Raw genomic sequence first — 22164 nt, forward strand, 5'->3', positions numbered from 1 at the left:
CTGTTTATATTAATATGAATATAATTGAGGAATGAGGCTGGGTTTCAATGAGGTTAAACTCATTGATCAATGTTGGTTCTGTTTATATTAATATGAATATAATTGATGAATGAGGCTGGGTTTCACTGAGGTTCAGCTTTGTGATCAATGTTGGTTCTGTTTATACTAATATGAATATAATTGAGGAATGAGGCTTTGTTTCAAAGAACTTAAACTCATTTATCAATGTTGGTTCTTTTTATATTAATATGAATATAATTGATGAATGAGGCTGGGTTTCACTGAGGTACAGCTTTGTGATCAATGTTGGTTCTGTTTATATTAATATGAATATAATTAATGAATGAGGCTGTGTTTCAAAGAACTTAAACTCATTGATCAATGTTGGTTCTTTTTATATTAATATGAATATAATTGATGAATGAGGCTGGGTTTCACTGAGGTTCAGCTTTGTGTTCAATGTTGGTTCTGTTTATATTAATATGAATATAATTGATGAATGAGGCTGGGTTTCACTGATGTTCAGCTTTGTGATCAATGTTGGTTCTGTTTATATTAATATGAATATAATTGAGGAATGAGAATGCGTTTCACTGAGGTTTAACTCATTGATCCATGTTGGTTCTGTTTATATTAATATGAATATAATTGATGAATGAGGCTGGGTTTCACTGAGGTTAAACTCATTGATCAATGTTGGTTCTGTTTATATTTATATGAATATAATTGATGAATAAGAGTGGGTTTCAATGAGGTTAAACTCATTGATCAATGTTGGTCGTGTTTATATTAATATGAATATAACTGATGAATGAGGCTGGGTTTCAATGAGGTTCAGCTTTGTGATCAATGTTGGTTCTGTTTATATTAATATGATATAATTGAGGATTGAGGCTGGGTTTCACTGAGGTTAAACTCATTGATCAATGTTGGTTCTGTTTATACTAATATGAATATAATTGAGGAATGAGGCTGCGTTTCACTGACGTTAAACTCATTGATCAATGTTGCTTCTGTTTATATTAATATGAATAAAATTGATGAATGAGGCTGGGTTTCACTGAGGTTCAGCTTTGTGATCAATGTCGGTTCTGTTTATATTAATATGAATATAATTGATGAATGAGGCTGGGTTTCACTGAGGTTCAGCTTTGTGGTCAATGTTTGTTCTGTTTATATTAATATGAATATAATTGATGAATGATGCTGCGTTTCACTGAGGTTCAGCTTTGTGATCAATGTTGGTTCTGTTTATTTTAATATGAATATAATTGAGGAATGAGGCTGGGTTTCAATGAGGTTATACTCATTGATCAATGTTGGTTCTGTTTATATTAATATGAATATAATTGATGAATGAGGCTGGGTTTCACTGAGGTTCAGCTTTGTGATCAATGTTGGTTCTGTTTATATGAATATGAATATAATTGAGGAATGAGGCTGGGTTTCACTGAGGTTAAACTCATTGATCAATGTTGGTTCTGTTTATATTAATATGAATATAATTAAGGAATGAGGCTGGGTTTCAATGAGGTTAAACTCATTGATCAATGTTGGTTCTGTTTATATTAATATGAATATAATTGATGAATGAGGCTGGGTTTCACTGAGGTTCAGCTTTGTGATCAATGTTGGTTCTGTTTATATGAATATGAATATAATTGAGGAAAGAGGCTGGGTTTCACTGAGGTTAAACTCATTGATCAATGTTGGTTCTGTTTATACTAATATGAATATATTTGAGGAATGAGGCTTTGTTTCAAAGAACTTAAACTCATTTATCAATGTTGGTTCTTTTTATATTAATATGAATATAATTGATGAATGAGGCTGGGTTTCACTGAGGTACAGCTTTGTGATCAATGTTGGTTCTGTTTATATTAATATGAATATAATTAATGAATGAGGCTGTGTTTCAAAGAACTTAAACTCATTGATCAATGTTGGTTCTTTTTATATTAATATGAATATAATTGATGAATGAGGCTGGGTTTCACTGAGGTTCAGCTTTGTGTTCAATGTTGGTTCTGTTTATATTAATATGAATATAATTGATGAATGAGGCTGGGTTTCACTGATGTTCAGCTTTGTGATCAATGTTGGTTCTGTTTATATTAATATGAATATAATTGAGGAATGAGAATGCGTTTCACTGAGGTTTAACTCATTGATCCATGTTGGTTCTGTTTATATTAATATGAATATAATTGATGAATGAGGCTGGGTTTCACTGAGGTTCAGCTTTGTGATCAATGTTGGTTCTGTTTATATTTATATGAATATAATTGAGGAATGAGGCTGCGTTTCACTGAGGTTAAACTCATTTATCAATGTTGGTTCTTTTTATATTAATATGAATATAATTGATGAATGAGGCTGCGTTTCACTGAGGTTAAACTCATTGATCAATTTTGGTTCTGTTTATATTAATATGAATATAATTGAGGAATGAGGCTGGGTTTCAATGAGGTTAAACTCATTGATCAATGTTGGTTCTGTTTATATTAATATGAATATAATTGATGAATGAGGCTGGGTTTCAATGAGTTTAAGCTTTGTGATCAATGTTGATTCTGTTTATATTAATATTAGTATAATTGATGAATGAGGCTGGGTTTCAATGAGGTTCAGCTTTGTGGTCAATGTTGGTTCTGTTTCTATTAATATGAATATAATTGATGAATGATGCTGCGTTTCACTGAGGTTCAGCTTTGTGATCAATGTTGGTTCTGTTTATATTAATATGAATGTAATTGAGGAATGAGGCTGGGTTTCAATGAGGTTATACTCATTGATCAATGTTGGTTCTGTTTATATTAATATGAATATAATTGATGAATGAGGCTGGGTTTCACTGAGGTTCAGCTTTGTGATCAATGTTGGTTCTGTTTATATGAATATGAATATAATTGAGGAATGAGGCTGGGTTTCACTGAGGTTAAACTCATTGATCAATGTTGGTTCTGTTTATATTAATATGAATATAATTGAGGAATGAGGCTGGGTTTCAATGAGGTTAAACTCATTGATCAATGTTGGTTCTGTTTATATTAATATGAATATAATTGATGAATGAGGCTGGGTTTCACTGAGGTTCAGCTTTGTGATCAATGTTGGTTCTGTTTATACTAATATGAATATAATTGAGGAATGAGGCTTTGTTTCAAAGAACTTAAACTCATTTATCAATGTTGGTTCTTTTTATATTAATATGAATATAATTGATGAATGAGGCTGGGTTTCACTGAGGTACAGCTTTGTGATCAATGTTGGTTCTGTTTATATTAATATGAATATAATTAATGAATGAGGCTGTGTTTCAAAGAACTTAAACTCATTGATCAATGTTGGTTCTTTTTATATTAATATGAATATAATTGATGAATGAGGCTGGGTTTCACTGAGGTTCAGCTTTGTGTTCAATGTTGGTTCTGTTTATATTAATATGAATATAATTGATGAATGAGGCTGGGTTTCACTGATGTTCAGCTTTGTGATCAATGTTGGTTCTGTTTATATTAATATGAATATAATTGAGGAATGAGAATGCGTTTCACTGAGGTTTAACTCATTGATCCATGTTGGTTCTGTTTATATTAATATGAATATAATTGATGAATGAGGCTGGGTTTCACTGAGGTTAAACTCATTGATCAATGTTGGTTCTGTTTATATTTATATGAATATAATTGATGAATAAGAGTGGGTTTCAATGAGGTTAAACTCATTGATCAATGTTGGTCGTGTTTATATTAATATGAATATAACTGATGAATGAGGCTGGGTTTCAATGAGGTTCAGCTTTGTGATCAATGTTGGTTCTGTTTATATTAATATGATATAATTGAGGATTGAGGCTGGGTTTCACTGAGGTTAAACTCATTGATCAATGTTGGTTCTGTTTATACTAATATGAATATAATTGAGGAATGAGGCTGCGTTTCACTGACGTTAAACTCATTGATCAATGTTGCTTCTGTTTATATTAATATGAATAAAATTGATGAATGAGGCTGGGTTTCACTGAGGTTCAGCTTTGTGATCAATGTCGGTTCTGTTTATATTAATATGAATATAATTGATGAATGAGGCTGGGTTTCACTGAGGTTCAGCTTTGTGGCCAATGCTTGTTCTGTTTATATTAATATGTATATAATTGATGAATGAGGCTGGGTTTCACTGAGGTTCAGCGTTGTGATCAATGTTGGTTCTGTTTATATTAATATGAATATAATTGATGAATGAGAATGGGTTTCACTGAGGTACAGCTTTGTGATCACTGTTGGTTCTGTTTATATTAATATGAATATAATTTATGAATGAGGCTGGGTTTCACTGAGGTTCAGCTTTGTGGCCAATGTTGGTTCTGTTTCTATTAATATGAATATAATTGATGAATGAGTCTGGGTTTCACTGAGGTTCAGCTTTGTGGTCCATGTTTGTTCTGTTTCTATTAATATGAATATAATTGATGAATGAGGCTGGGTTTCACTGAGGTTCAGCTTTGTGGCCAATGTTGGTTCTGTTTCTATTAATATGAATATAATTGATGAATGAGTCTGGGTTTCACTGAGGTTCAGCTTTGTGGTCCATGTTTGTTCTGTTTCTATTAATATGAATATAATTGATGAATGAGTCTGGGTTTCAAAGAGGTTAAACTAATTGATCAATGTTGGTTTTTTTTATATTAATATGAATATAATTGATGAATAAGAGTGGGTTTCAATGAGGTTAAACTTATTGATCAATGTTGGTTCTGTTTATATTAATATGAATATAATTGATGAATGAGGCTGGGTTTCACTGAGGTACAGCTTTGTGATCAATGTTGGTTCTGTTTATATTAATATGAATATAATTGATGAATGAGGCTGGGTTTCACTGAGGTTCAGCTTTGTGGCCAATGCTGGTTCTGTTTCTATTAATATGAATATAATTGATGAATGAGGCTGGGTTTCACTGAGGTTCAGCTTTGTGGTCCATGTTTGGTCTGTTTCTATTAATATGAATATAATTGATGAATGAGGCTGGGTTTCACTGAGGTTAAGCTTTGTGATCAATGTTGGTTCTGTTTATACTAATATGAATATAATTGATGAATGAGTCTGGGTTTCAAAGAGGTTAAACTAATTGATCAATGTTGGTTCTTTTTATATTAATATGAATATAATTGATGAATAAGAGTGGGTTTCAATGAGGTTAAACTCATTGATCAATGTTGGTTCTGTTTATATTAATATGAATATAACTGATGAATGAGGCTGGGTTTCAATGAGGTTCAGCTTTGTGATCAATGTTGGTTCTGTATATATTTATATGAATATAATTAATGAATGAGGCTGTTTTTCAAAGAAGTTAAACTCATTGATCAATGTTGGTTCTGTTTATATTAATATGAATATAATTGAGGAATGAGGCTGGGTTTCAATGAGGTTAAACTCATTTATCAATGTTGGTTCTTTTTATATTAATATGAATATAATTGATGAATGAGGCTGCGTTTCACTGAGGTTAAACTCATTGATCAATTTTGGTTCTGTTTATATTAATATGAATATAATTGAGGAATGAGGCTGGGTTTCAATGAGGTTATACTCATTGATCAATGTTGGTTCTGTTTATATTAATATGATTATAATTGATGAATGAGGCTGGGTTTCACTGAGGTTCAGCTTTGTGATCAATGTTGGTTCTGTTTATATGAATATGAATATAATTGAGGAATGAGGCTGGGTTTCACTGAGGTTAAACTCATTGATCAATGTTGGTTCTGTTTATATTAATATGAATATAATTGAGGAATGAGGCTGGGTTTCAATGAGGTTAAACTCATTGATCAATGTTGGTTCTGTTTATATTAATATGAATATAATTGATGAATGAGGCTGGGTTTCACTGAGGTTCAGCTTTGTGATCAATGTTGGTTCTGTTTATATGAATATGAATATAATTGAGGAAAGAGGCTGGGTTTCACTGAGGTTAAACTCATTGATCAATGTTGGTTCTGTTTATACTAATATGAATATAATTGAGGAATGAGGCTTTGTTTCAAAGAACTTAAACTCATTTATCAATGTTGGTTCTTTTTATATTAATATGAACATAATTGATGAATGAGGCTGGGTTTCACTGAGGTACAGCTTTGTGATCAATGTTGGTTCTGTTTATATTAATATGAATATAATTAATGAATGAGGCTGTGTTTCAAAGAACTTAAACTCATTGATCAATGTTGGTTCTTTTTATATTAATATGAATATAATTGATGAATGAGGCTGGGTTTCACTGAGGTTCAGCTTTGTGTTCAATGTTGGTTCTGTTTATATTAATATGAATATAATTGATGAATGAGGCTGGGTTTCACTGATGTTCAGCTTTGTGATCAATGTTGGTTCTGTTTATATTAATATGAATATAATTGAGGAATGAAAATGCGTTTCACTGAGGTTTAACTCATTGATCCATGTTGGTTCTGTTTATATTAATATGAATATAATTGATGAATGAGGCTGGGTTTCACTGAGGTTCAGCTTTGTGATCAATGTTGGTTCTGTTTATATTTATATGAATATAATTGAGGAATGAGGCTGCGTTTCACTGAGGTTAAACTCATTTATCAATGTTGGTTCTTTTTATATTAATATGAATATAATTGATGAATGAGGCTGCGTTTCACTGAGGTTAAACTCATTGATCAATGTTGGTTCTGTTTATATTAATATGAATATAATTGATGAATGAGGCTGGGTTTCACTGAGGTTCAGCTTTGTGATCAATGTTGGTTCTGTTTATATTTATATGAATATAATTGAGGAATGAGGCTGCGTTTCACTGAGGTTAAACTCATTTATCAATGTTGGTTCTTTTTATATTAATATGAATATAATTGATGAATGAGGCTGCGTTTCACTGAGGTTAAACTCATTGATCAATTTTGGTTCTGTTTATATTAATATGAATATAATTGAGGAATGAGGCTGGGTTTCAATGAGGTTAAACTCATTGATCAATGTTGGTTCTGTTTATATTAATATGAATATAATTGATGAATGAGGCTGGGTTTCAATGAGTTTAAGCTTTGTGATCAATGTTGATTCTGTTTATATTAATATTAGTATAATTGATGAATGAGGCTGGGTTTCAATGAGGTTCAGCTTTGTGGTCAATGTTGGTTCTGTTTCTATTAATATGAATATAATTGATGAATGATGCTGCGTTTCACTGAGGTTCAGCTTTGTGATCAATGTTGGTTCTGTTTATTTTAATATGAATATAATTGAGGAATGAGGCTGGGTTTCAATGAGGTTATACTCATTGATCAATGTTGGTTCTGTTTATATTAATATGAATATAATTGATGAATGAGGCTGGGTTTCACTGAGGTTCAGCTTTGTGATCAATGTTGGTTCTGTTTATATGAATATGAATATAATTGAGGAATGAGGCTGGGTTTCACTGAGGTTAAACTCATTGATCAATGTTGGTTCTGTTTATATTAATATGAATATAATTAAGGAATGAGGCTGGGTTTCAATGAGGTTAAACTCATTGATCAATGTTGGTTCTGTTTATATTAATATGAATATAATTGATGAATGAGGCTGGGTTTCACTGAGGTTCAGCTTTGTGATCAATGTTGGTTCTGTTTATATTAATATGAATATAATTGAGGAAAGAGGCTGGGTTTCACTGAGGTTAAACTCATTGATCAATGTTGGTTCTGTTTATACTAATATGAATATAATTGAGTAATGAGGCTTTGTTTCAAAGAACTTAAACTCATTTATCAATGTTGGTTCTTTTTATATTAATATGAATATAATTGATGAATGAGGCTGGGTTTCACTGAGGTACAGCTTTGTGATCAATGTTGGTTCTGTTTATATTAATATGAATATAATTAATGAATGAGGCTGTGTTTCAAAGAACTTAAACTCATTGATCAATGTTGGTTCTTTTTATATTAATATGAATATAATTGATGAATGAGGCTGGGTTTCACTGAGGTTCAGCTTTGTGTTCAATGTTGGTTCTGTTTATATTAATATGAATATAATTGATGAATGAGGCTGGGTTTCACTGATGTTCAGCTTTGTGATCAATGTTGGTTCTGTTTATATTAATATGAATATAATTGAGGAATGAGAATGCGTTTCACTGAGGTTTAACTCATTGATCCATGTTGGTTCTGTTTATATTAATATGAATATAATTGATGAATGAGGCTGGGTTTCACTGAGGTTCAGCTTTGTGATCAATGTTGGTTCTGTTTATATTTATATGAATATAATTGAGGAATGAGGCTGCGTTTCACTGAGGTTAAACTCATTTATCAATGTTGGTTCTTTTTATATTAATATGAATATAATTGATGAATGAGGCTGCGTTTCACTGAGGTTAAACTCATTGATCAATTTTGGTTCTGTTTATATTAATATGAATATAATTGAGGAATGAGGCTGGGTTTCAATGAGGTTAAACTCATTGATCAATGTTGGTTCTGTTTATATTAATATGAATATAATTGATGAATGAGGCTGGGTTTCAATGAGTTTAAGCTTTGTGATCAATGTTGATTCTGTTTATATTAATATTAGTATAATTGATGAATGAGGCTGGGTTTCAATGAGGTTCAGCTTTGTGGTCAATGTTGGTTCTGTTTCTATTAATATGAATATAATTGATGAATGATGCTGCGTTTCACTGAGGTTCAGCTTTGTGATCAATGTTGGTTCTGTTTATATTAATATGAATGTAATTGAGGAATGAGGCTGGGTTTCAATGAGGTTATACTCATTGATCAATGTTGGTTCTGTTTATATTAATATGAATATAATTGATGAATGAGGCTGGGTTTCACTGAGGTTCAGCTTTGTGATCAATGTTGGTTCTGTTTATATGAATATGAATATAATTGAGGAATGAGGCTGGGTTTCACTGAGGTTAAACTCATTGATCAATGTTGGTTCTGTTTATATTAATATGAATATAATTGAGGAATGAGGCTGGGTTTCAATGAGGTTAAACTCATTGATCAATGTTGGTTCTGTTTATATTAATATGAATATAATTGATGAATGAGGCTGGGTTTCACTGAGGTTCAGCTTTGTGATCAATGTTGGTTCTGTTTTTACTAATATGAATATAATTGAGGAATGAGGCTTTGTTTCAAAGAACTTAAACTCATTTATCAATGTTGGTTCTTTTTATATTAATATGAATATAATTGATGAATGAGGCTGGGTTTCACTGAGGTACAGCTTTGTGATCAATGTTGGTTCTGTTTATATTAATATGAATATAATTAATGAATGAGGCTGTGTTTCAAAGAACTTAAACTCATTGATCAATGTTGGTTCTTTTTATATTAATATGAATATAATTGATGAATGAGGCTGGGTTTCACTGAGGTTCAGCTTTGTGTTCAATGTTGGTTCTGTTTATATTAATATGAATATAATTGATGAATGAGGCTGGGTTTCACTGATGTTCAGCTTTGTGATCAATGTTGGTTCTGTTTATATTAATATGAATATAATTGAGGAATGAGAATGCGTTTCACTGAGGTTTAACTCATTGATCCATGTTGGTTCTGTTTATATTAATATGAATATAATTGATGAATGAGGCTGGGTTTCACTGAGGTTAAACTCATTGATCAATGTTGGTTCTGTTTATATTTATATGAATATAATTGATGAATAAGAGTGGGTTTCAATGAGGTTAAACTCATTGATCAATGTTGGTCGTGTTTATATTAATATGAATATAACTGATGAATGAGGCTGGGTTTCAATGAGGTTCAGCTTTGTGATCAATGTTGGTTCTGTTTATATTAATATGATATAATTGAGGATTGAGGCTGGGTTTCACTGAGGTTAAACTCATTGATCAATGTTGGTTCTGTTTATACTAATATGAATATAATTGAGGAATGAGGCTGCGTTTCACTGACGTTAAACTCATTGATCAATGTTGCTTCTGTTTATATTAATATGAATAAAATTGATGAATGAGGCTGGGTTTCACTGAGGTTCAGCTTTGTGATCAATGTCGGTTCTGTTTATATTAATATGAATATAATTGATGAATGAGGCTGGGTTTCACTGAGGTTCAGCTTTGTGGCCAATGCTTGTTCTGTTTATATTAATATGTATATAATTGATGAATGAGGCTGGGTTTCACTGAGGTTCAGCGTTGTGATCAATGTTGGTTCTGTTTATATTAATATGAATATAATTGATGAATGAGAATGGGTTTCACTGAGGTACAGCTTTGTGATCACTGTTGGTTCTGTTTATATTAATATGAATATAATTTATGAATGAGGCTGGGTTTCACTGAGGTTCAGCTTTGTGATCACTGTTGGTTCTGTTTATATTAATATGAATATAATTGAGGAATGAGGCTGGGTTTCAATGAGGTTAAACTCATTTATCAATGTTGGTTCTTTTTATATTAATATGAATATAATTGATGAATGAGGCTGCGTTTCACTGAGGTTAAACTCATTGATCAATTTTGGTTCTGTTTATATTAATATGAATATAATTGAGGAATGAGGCTGGGTTTCAATGAGGTTATACTCATTGATCAATGTTGGTTCTGTTTATATTAATATGAATATAATTGATGAATGAGGCTGGGTTTCACTGAGGTTCAGCTTTGTGATCAATGTTGGTTCTGTTTATATGAATATGAATATAATTGAGGAATGAGGCTGGGTTTCACTGAGGTTAAACTCATTGATCAATGTTGGTTCTGTTTATATTAATATGAATATAATTGAGGAATGAGGCTGGGTTTCAATGAGGTTAAACTCATTGATCAATGTTGGTTCTGTTTATATTAATATGAATATAATTGATGAATGAGGCTGGGTTTCACTGAGGTTCAGCTTTGTGATCAATGTTGGTTCTGTTTATATGAATATGAATATAATTGAGGAAAGAGGCTGGGTTTCACTGAGGTTAAACTCATTGATCAATGTTGGTTCTGTTTATACTAATATGAATATAATTGAGGAATGAGGCTTTGTTTCAAAGAACTTAAACTCATTTATCAATGTTGGTTCTTTTTATATTAATATGAATATAATTGATGAATGAGGCTGGGTTTCACTGAGGTACAGCTTTGTGATCAATGTTGGTTCTGTTTATATTAATATGAATATAATTAATGAATGAGGCTGTGTTTCAAAGAACTTAAACTCATTGATCAATGTTGGTTCTTTTTATATTAATATGAATATAATTGATGAATGAGGCTGGGTTTCACTGAGGTTCAGCTTTGTGTTCAATGTTGGTTCTGTTTATATTAATATGAATATAATTGATGAATGAGGCTGGGTTTCACTGATGTTCAGCTTTGTGATCAATGTTGGTTCTGTTTATATTAATATGAATATAATTGAGGAATGAAAATGCGTTTCACTGAGGTTTAACTCATTGATCCATGTTGGTTCTGTTTATATTAATATGAATATAATTGATGAATGAGGCTGGGTTTCACTGAGGTTCAGCTTTGTGATCAATGTTGGTTCTGTTTATATTTATATGAATATAATTGAGGAATGAGGCTGCGTTTCACTGAGGTTAAACTCATTTATCAATGTTGGTTCTTTTTATATTAATATGAATATAATTGATGAATGAGGCTGCGTTTCACTGAGGTTAAACTCATTGATCAATGTTGGTTCTGTTTATATTAATATGAATATAATTGATGAATGAGGCTGGGTTTCACTGAGGTTCAGCTTTGTGATCAATGTTGGTTCTGTTTATATTTATATGAATATAATTGAGGAATGAGGCTGCGTTTCACTGAGGTTAAACTCATTTATCAATGTTGGTTCTTTTTATATTAATATGAATATAATTGATGAATGAGGCTGCGTTTCACTGAGGTTAAACTCATTGATCAATTTTGGTTCTGTTTATATTAATATGAATATAATTGAGGAATGAGGCTGGGTTTCAATGAGGTTAAACTCATTGATCAATGTTGGTTCTGTTTATATTAATATGAATATAATTGATGAATGAGGCTGGGTTTCAATGAGTTTAAGCTTTGTGATCAATGTTGGTTCTGTTTATATTAATATTAGTATAATTGATGAATGAGGCTGGGTTTCAATGAGGTTCAGCTTTGTGGTCAATGTTGGTTCTGTTTCTATTAATATGAATATAATTGATGAATGATGCTGCGTTTCACTGAGGTTCAGCTTTGTGATCAATGTTGGTTCTGTTTATTTTAATATGAATATAATTGAGGAATGAGGCTGGGTTTCAATGAGGTTATACTCATTGATCAATGTTGGTTCTGTTTATATTAATATGAATATAATTGATGAATGAGGCTGGGTTTCACTGAGGTTCAGCTTTGTGATCAATGTTGGTTCTGTTTATATGAATATGAATATAATTGAGGAATGAGGCTGGGTTTCACTGAGGTTAAACTCATTGATCAATGTTGGTTCTGTTTATATTAATATGAATATAATTAAGGAATGAGGCTGGGTTTCAATGAGGTTAAACTCATTGATCAATGTTGGTTCTGTTTATATTAATATGAATATAATTGATGAATGAGGCTGGGTTTCACTGAGGTTCAGCTTTGTGATCAATGTTGGTTCTGTTTATATGAATATGAATATAATTGAGGAAAGAGGCTGGGTTTCACTGAGGTTAAACTCATTGATCAATGTTGGTTCTGTTTATACTAATATGAATATAATTGAGGAATGAGGCTTTGTTTCAAAGAACTTAAACTCATTTATCAATGTTGGTTCTTTTTATATTAATATGAATATAATTGATGAATGAGGCTGGGTTTCACTGAGGTACAGCTTTGTGATCAATGTTGGTTCTGTTTATATTAATATGAATATAATTAATGAATGAGGCTGTGTTTCAAAGAACTTAAACTCATTGATCAATGTTGGTTCTTTTTATATTAATATGAATATAATTGATGAATGAGGCTGGGTTTCACTGAGGTTCAGCTTTGTGTTCAATGTTGGTTCTGTTTATATTAATATGAATATAATTGATGAATGAGGCTGGGTTTCACTGATGTTCAGCTTTGTGATCAATGTTGGTTCTGTTTATATTAATATGAATATAATTGAGGAATGAGAATGCGTTTCACTGAGGTTTAACTCATTGATCCATGTTGGTTCTGTTTATATTAATATGAATATAATTGATGAATGAGGCTGGGTTTCACTGAGGTTCAGCTTTGTGATCAATGTTGGTTCTGTTTATATTTATATGAATATAATTGTGGAATGAGGCTGCGTTTCACTGAGGTTAAACTCATTTATCAATGTTGGTTCTTTTTATATCAATATGAATATAATTGATGAATGAGGCTGCGTTTCACTGAGGTTAAACTCATTGATCAATTTTGGTTCTGTTTATATTAATATGAATATAATTGAGGAATGAGGCTGGGTTTCAATGAGGTTAAACTCATTGATCAATGTTGGTTCTGTTTATATTAATATGAATATAATTGATGAATGAGGCTGGGTTTCAATGAGTTTAAGCTTTGTGATCAATGTTGATTCTGTTTATATTAATATTAGTATAATTGATGAATGAGGCTGGGTTTCAATGAGGTTCAGCTTTGTGGTCAATGTTGGTTCTGTTTCTATTAATATGAATATAATTGATGAATGATGCTGCGTTTCACTGAGGTTCAGCTTTGTGATCAATGTTGGTTCTGTTTATATTAATATGAATGTAATTGAGGAATGAGGCTGGGTTTCAATGAGGTTATACTCATTGATCAATGTTGGTTCTGTTTATATTAATATGAATATAATTGATGAATGAGGCTGGGTTTCACTGAGGTTCAGCTTTGTGATCAATGTTGGTTCTGTTTATATGAATATGAATATAATTGAGGAATGAGGCTGGGTTTCACTGAGGTTAAACTCATTGATCAATGTTGGTTCTGTTTATATTAATATGAATATAATTGAGGAATGAGGCTGGGTTTCAATGAGGTTAAACTCATTGATCAATGTTGGTTCTGTTTATATTAATATGAATATAATTGATGAATGAGGCTGGGTTTCACTGAGGTTCAGCTTTGTGATCAATGTTGGTTCTGTTTATACTAATATGAATATAATTGAGGAATGAGGCTTTGTTTCAAAGAACTTAAACTCATTTATCAATGTTGGTTCTTTTTATATTAATATGAATATAATTGATGAATGAGGCTGGGTTTCACTGAGGTACAGCTTTGTGATCAATGTTGGTTCTGTTTATATTAATATGAATATAATTAATGAATGAGGCTGTGTTTCAAAGAACTTAAACTCATTGATCAATGTTGGTTCTTTTTATATTAATATGAATATAATTGATGAATGAGGCTGGGTTTCACTGAGGTTCAGCTTTGTGTTCAATGTTGGTTCTGTTTATATTAATATGAATATAATTGATGAATGAGGCTGGGTTTCACTGATGTTCAGCTTTGTGATCAATGTTGGTTCTGTTTATATTAATATGAATATAATTGAGGAATGAGAATGCGTTTCACTGAGGTTTAACTCATTGATCCATGTTGGTTCTGTTTATATTAATATGAATATAATTGATGAATGAGGCTGGGTTTCACTGAGGTTCAGCTTTGTGATCAATGTTGGTTCTGTTTATATTTATATGAATATAATTGATGAATGAGGCTGTGTTTCAAAGAAGTTAAACTCATTGATCAATGTTGGTTCTTTTTATATTAATATGAATATAATTGATGAATGAGGCTGGGTTTCACTGAGGTTAAACTCATTGATCAATGTTGGTTCTGTTTTTATTAATATGAATAAAATTGAGGAATGAGGCTGCTTTTCACTGAGGTTAAACTCATTGATCAATGTTGGTTCTGTTTATATTAATATGAATATAATTGATGAATGAGGCTGGGTTTCACTGAGGTACAGCTTTGTGATCAATGTTGGTTCTGTTTATATTAATATGAATATAATTGATGAATGAGGCTGCGTTTCACTGAGGTTGAGCTTTGTGGCCAATGCTGGTTCTGTTTCTATTAATATGAATATAATTGATGAATGAGGCTGGGTTTCACTGAGGTTCAGCTTTGTGGTCCATGTTTGTTCTGTTTCTATTAATATGAATATAATTGATGAATGAGGCTGGGTTTCACTGAGGTTAAGCTTTGTGATCAATGTTGGTTCTGTTTATACTAATATGAATATAATTGATGAATGAGTCTGGGTTTCAAAGAGGTTAAACTAATTGATCAATGTTGGGTTTTTTTATATTAATATGAATATAATTGATGAATAAGAGTGGGTTTCAATGAGGTTAAACTCATTGATCAATGTTGGTTCTGTTTATATTAATATGAATATAACTGATGAATGAGGCTGGGTTTCAATGAGGTTCAGCTTTGTGCTCAATGTTGGTTCTGTATATATTTATATGAATATAATTAATGAATGAGGCTGTTTTTCAAAGAAGTTAAACTCATTGATCAATGTTGGTTCTGTTTATATTAATATGAATATAATTGAGGAATGAGGCTGGGTTTCAATGAGGTTAAACTCATTGATCAATGTTGGTTCTGTTTATATTAATATGAATATAATTGAGGAATGAGGCTGGGTTTCAATGAGGTTAAACTCATTGATCAATGTTGGTTCTGTTTATATTAATATGAATATAATTGATGAATGAGGCTGGGTTTCACTGAGGTTCAGCTTTGTGATCAATGTTGGTTCTGTTTATATGAATATGAATATAATTGAGGAAAGAGGCTGGGTTTCACTGAGGTTAAACTCATTGATCAATGTTGGTTCTGTTTATACTAATATGAATATAATTAAGGAATGAGGCTTTGTTTCAAAGAACTTAAACTCATTTATCAATGTTGGTTCTTTTTATATTAATATGAATATAATTGATGAATGAGGCTGGGTTTCACTGAGGTACAGCTTTGTGATCAATGTTGGTTCTGTTTATATTAATATGAATATAATTAATGAATGAGGCTGTGTTTCAAAGAACTTAAACTCATTGATGAATGTTGGTTCTTTTTATATTAATATGAATATAATTGATGAATGAGGCTGGGTTTCACTGAGGTTCAGCTTTGTGTTCAATGTTGGTTCTGTTTATATTAATATGAATATAATTGATGAATGAGGCTGGGTTTCACTGATGTTCAGCTTTGTGATCAATGTTGGTTCTGTTTATATTAATATGAATATAATTGAGGAATGAGGCTGGGTTTCACTGAGGTTTAACTCATTGATCCATGTTGGTTCTGTTTATATTAATATGAATATAATTGATGAATGAGGCTGGGTTTCACTGAGGTTCAGCTTTGTGATCAATGTTGGTTCTGTTTATATTTATATGAATATAATTGAGGAATGAGGCTGCGTTTCACTGAGGTTAAACTCATTTATCAATGTTGGTTCTTTTTATATTAATATGAATATAATTGATGAATGAGGCTGGGTTTCACTGAGGTTAAACTCATTGATCAATGTTGGTTCTGTTTTTATTAATATGAATAAAATTGAGGAATGAGGCTGCTTTTCACTGAGGTTAAACTCATTGATCAATGTTGGTTCTGTTTATATTAATATGAATATAATTGATGAATGAGGCTGGGTTTCACTGAGGTACAGCTTTGTGATCAATGTTGGTTCTGTTTATATTAATATGAATATAATTGATGAATGAGGCTGCGTTTCACTGAGGTTGAGCTTTGTGGCCAATGCTGGTTCTGTTTCTATTAATATGAATATAATTGATGAATGAGGCTGGGTTTCACTGAGGTTCAGCTTTGTGGTCCATGTTTGTTCTGTTTCTATTAATATGAATATAATTGATGAATGAGGCTGGGTTTCACTGAGGTTAAGCTTTGTGATCAATGTTGGTTCTGTTTATACTAATATGAATATAATTGATGAATGAGTCTGGGTTTCAAAGAGGTTAAACTAATTGATCAATGTTGGTTTTTTTTATATTAATATGAATATAATTGATGAATAAGAGTGGGTTTCAATGAGGTTAAACTCATTGATCAATGTTGGTTCTGTTTATATTAATATGAATATAACTGATGAATGAGGCTGGGTTTCAATGAGGTTCAGCTTTGTGCTCAATGTTGGTTCTGTATATATTTATATGAATATAATTAATGAATGAGGCTGTTTTTCAAAGAAGTTAAACTCATTGATCAATGTTGGTTCTGTTTATATTAATATGAATATAATTGAGGAATGAGGCTGGGTTTCAATGAGGTTAAACTCATTGATCAATGTTGGTTCTGTTTATATTAATATGAATATAATTGAGGAATGAGGCTGGGTTTCAATGAGGTTAAACTCATTGATCAATGTTGGTTCTGTTTATATTAATATGAATATAATTGATGAATGAGGCTGGGTTTCACTGAGGTTCAGCTTTGTGATCAATGTTGGTTCTGTTTATATGAATATGAATATAATTGAGGAAAGAGGCTGGGTTTCACTGAGGTTAAACTCATTGATCAATGTTGGTTCTGTTTATACTAATATGAATATAATTAAGGAATGAGGCTTTGTTTCAAAGAACTTAAACTCATTTATCAATGTTGGTTCTTTTTATATTAATATGAATATAATTGATGAATGAGGCTGGGTTTCACTGAGGTACAGCTTTGTGATCAATGTTGGTTCTGTTTATATTAATATGAATATAATTAATGAATGAGGCTGTGTTTCAAAGAACTTAAACTCATTGATGAATGTTGGTTCTTTTTATATTAATATGAATATAATTGATGAATGAGGCTGGGTTTCACTGAGGTTCAGCTTTGTGTTCAATGTTGGTTCTGTTTATATTAATATGAATATAATTGATGAATGAGGCTGGGTTTCACTGATGTTCAGCTTTGTGATCAATGTTGGTTCTGTTTATATTAATATGAATATAATTGAGGAATGAGAATGCGTTTCACTGAGGTTTAACTCATTGATCCATGTTGGTTCTGTTTATATTAATATGAATATAATTGATGAATGAGGCTGGGTTTCACTGAGGTTCAGCTTTGTGATCAATGTTGGTTCTGTTTATATTTATATGAATATAATTGAGGAATGAGGCTGCGTTTCACTGAGGTTAAACTCATTTATCAATGTTGGTTCTTTTTATATTAATATGAATATAATTGATGAGTGAGGCTGCGTTTCACTGAGGTTAAACTCATTGATCAATTTTGGTTCTGTTTATATTAATATGAATATAATTGAGGAATGAGGCTGGGTTTCAATGAGGTTAAACTCATTGATCAATGTTGGTTCTGTTTATATTAATATGAATATAATTGATGAATGAGGCTGGGTTTCAATGAGTTTAAGCTTTGTGATCAATGTTGATTCTGTTTATATTAATATTAGTATAATTGATGAATGAGGCTGGGTTTCAATGAGGTTCAGCTTTGTGGTCAATGTTGGTTCTGTTTCTATTAATATGAATATAATTGATGAATGATGCTGCGTTTCACTGAGGTTCAGCTTTGTGATCAATGTTGGTTCTGTTTATATTAATATGAATATAATTGAGGAATGAGGCTGGGTTTCAATGAGGTTATACTCATTGATCAATGTTGGTTCTGTTTATATTGATATGAATATAATTGATGAATGAGGCTGGGTTTCACTGAGGTTCAGCTTTGTGATCAATGTTGGTTCTGTTTATATGAATATGAATATAATTGAGGAATGAGGCTGGGTTTCACTGAGGTTAAACTCATTGATCAATGTTGGTTCTGTTTATATTAATATGAATATAATTGAGGAATGAGGCTGGGTTTCAATGAGGTTAAACTCATTGATCAATGTTGGTTCTGTTTATATTAATATGAATATAATTGATGAATGAGGCTGGGTTTCACTGAGGTTCAGCTTTGTGATCAATGTTGGTTCTGTTTATATGAATATGAATATAATTGAGGAAAGAGGCTGGGTTTCACTGAGGTTAAACTCATTGATCAATGTTGGTTCTGTTTATACTAATATGAATATAATTGAGGAATGAGGCTTTGTTTCAAAGAACTTAAACTCATTTATCAATGTTGGTTCTTTTTATATTAATATGAATATAATTGATGAATGAGGCTGGGTTTCACTGAGGTACAGCTTTGTGATCAATGTTGGTTCTGTTTATATTAATATGAATATAATTAATGAATGAGGCTGTGTTTCAAAGAACTTAAACTCATTGATCAATGTTGGTTCTTTTTATATTAATATGAATATAATTGATGAATGAGGCTGGGTTTCACTGAGGTTCAGCTTTGTGTTCAATGTTGGTTCTGTTTATATTAATATGAATATAATTGATGAATGAGGCTGGGTTTCACTGATGTTCAGCTTTGTGATCAATGTTGGTTCTGTTTATATTAATATGAATATAATTGAGGAATGAAAATGCGTTTCACTGAGGTTTAACTCATTGATCCATGTTGGTTCTGTTTATATTAATATGAATATAATTGATGAATGAGGCTGGGTTTCACTGAGGTTCAGCTTTGTGATCAATGTTGGTTCTGTTTATATTTATATGAATATAATTGAGGAATGAAGCTGCGTTTCACTGAGGTTAAACTCATTTATCAATGTTGGTTCTTTTTATATTAATATGAATATAATTGATGAATGAGGCTGCGTTTCACTGAGGTTAAACTCATTGATCAATGTTGGTTCTGTTTATAATAATATGAATATAATTGATGAATGAGGCTGGGTTTCACTGAGGGTAAACTCATTGATCAATGTTGGTTCTGTTTATATTAATATGAATATAATTTATGAATGAGTAGGGGTTACACTGAGGTTTAGCTTTGTGATCAATGTTTGTTCTGTTTATATTAATATGAATATAATTGATGAATGAGGCTGGGTTTCACTGAGGTTCAGCTTTGTGGTCAATGCTTGTTCTGTTAATATTAATATGTATATAATTGATGAATGAGGCTGGGTTTCACTGAGGTTCAGCTTTGTGATCAATGTTGGTTCTGTTTATATTAATATGAATATAATTGAGGAATAAGGCTGCGTTTCACTGAGGTTAAACTCATTGATCAATGATGGTTCTGTCTATATTAAAATGAATATAATTGATGATTGAGGCTTGGTTTCACTGAGGTTCAGCTTTGTGATCAATGTTGGTTCTGTATATATTTATATGAATATAATTAATGAATGAGGCTGTGTTTCAAAGAACTTAAACTCATTGATCAATGTTGGTTCTGTTTATAATAATATGAATATAATTGATGAATGAGGCTGGGTTTCACTGAGGTTAAACTCATTGATCAATGTTGGTTCTGTTTATATTAATATGAATATAATTGATGAATGAGGCTGGGTTTCACTGAGGTTCAGCTTTTTGATCAATGTTGGTTCTGTATATATTTATATGAATATAATTAATGAATGAGGCTGTGTTTCAAAGAACTTAAACTCATTGATCAATGTTGGTTCTGTTTATAATAATATGAATATAATTGATGAATGAGGCTTGGTTTCACTGAGGTTAAACTCATTGATCAATGTTGTTTCTGTTTATATTAATATGAATATAATTGATGAATGAGGCTGGGTTTCACTGAGGTTCAGCTTTGTGATCAATGTTGGTTCTGTTTATATTAATATGAATATAATTGATGAATGAGGCTGGGTTTCACTGACATTCAGCTTTGTGATCAATGTTGGTTCTGTTTATATTAATATGAATATAATTGAGGAATGAGGCTGGGTTTCACTGAGGCTAAACTCATTGATCAATGTTGGTTCTGTTTATACTAATATGAATATAATTGAGGAACGAGGCTGCGTTTCACTGAGGTTAAACTCATTGATTAATGTTGGTTCTGTTTATATTAATATGAATAAAATTGATGAATGAGGCTGGGTTTCACTGAGGTTAAACTCATTGATCAATGTTGGTTCTGTTTATATTAATATGAATAAAATTGATGAATGAGGCTGGGTTTCACTGATGTTCAGCTTTGTGATCAATGTTGGTTCTCTTTATATTAATATGAACATAATTGAGGAATGAGGCTGCGTTTCACTGAGGTTAAACTCATTGACCAATGTTGGTTCTGTTTATATTAATATGAATATAATTAATGAATGAGGCTGGGTTTCACTGAGGTTCAGCTTTGTGATCAATGTTTGTTCTGTTAATATTACTATGAATATAATTGAGGAATGAGGCTGCGTTTCACTGAGGTTAAACTCATTGATCAATGTTGGTTCTGTTTATATGAATATGAATATAATTGATGAATGAGGCTGGCTTTCACTGAGATTCAGCTTTGTGGTCAATGTTGGTTCTGTTTATATTAATATGAATATAATTGATGAATGAGGCTGGGTTTCACTGAGGTTCAGCTTTGTGTTCAATGTTGGTTCTGTTTATATTAATATGAATATAATTTATGAATGAGGCTGGGTTTCACTGAGGTTCAGCTTTGTGATCAATGTTTGTTCTATTTATATTACTATGAATATAATTGATGAATGAGGCTGGGTTTCACTGAGGTTCAGCTTTGTGATCAATGTTGGTTCTGTTTATATTAATATGAATATAATTGAGGAATAAGGCTGCGTTTCACTGAGGTTAAACTCATTGACCAATGTTGGTTCTGTTTATATTAATATGAATATAATTGATGAATGAGGCTGGGTTTCACTGAGGTTAAACTCATTGATCAATATTGGTTCTGTTTATATTAATATGAATATAATTGATGAATTAGGCTGGGTTTCACTGAGGTTCAGCTTTGTGATCAATGTTGGTTCTGTTTATATTAATATGAATATAATTGATGAATGAGGCTGGGTTTCACTGAGGTTCAGCTTTGTGATCAATGTTGGTTCTGTTTATATTAATATGAATATAATTGATGAATGAGGCTGGGTTTCACTGAGATTCAGCTTTGTGATCAATGTTGGTTCTGTTTATATTAATATGAATATAATTGATGAATGAGGCTGGGTTTCACTGAGATTCAGCTTTGTGGTCAATGTTGGTTCTGTTTATATTAATATGAATATAATTGATGAATTAGGCTGGGTTTCACTGAGGTTCAGCTTTGTGTTCAATGTTGGTTCTGTTTATATTAATA

Source organism: Leuresthes tenuis, unplaced genomic scaffold (genome assembly GCF_036924035.1).
Source record: "Leuresthes tenuis unplaced genomic scaffold, fLeuTen1.0.hap1 SCAF_2, whole genome shotgun sequence".
NCBI lineage: Eukaryota > Metazoa > Chordata > Actinopteri > Atheriniformes > Atherinopsidae > Leuresthes > Leuresthes tenuis.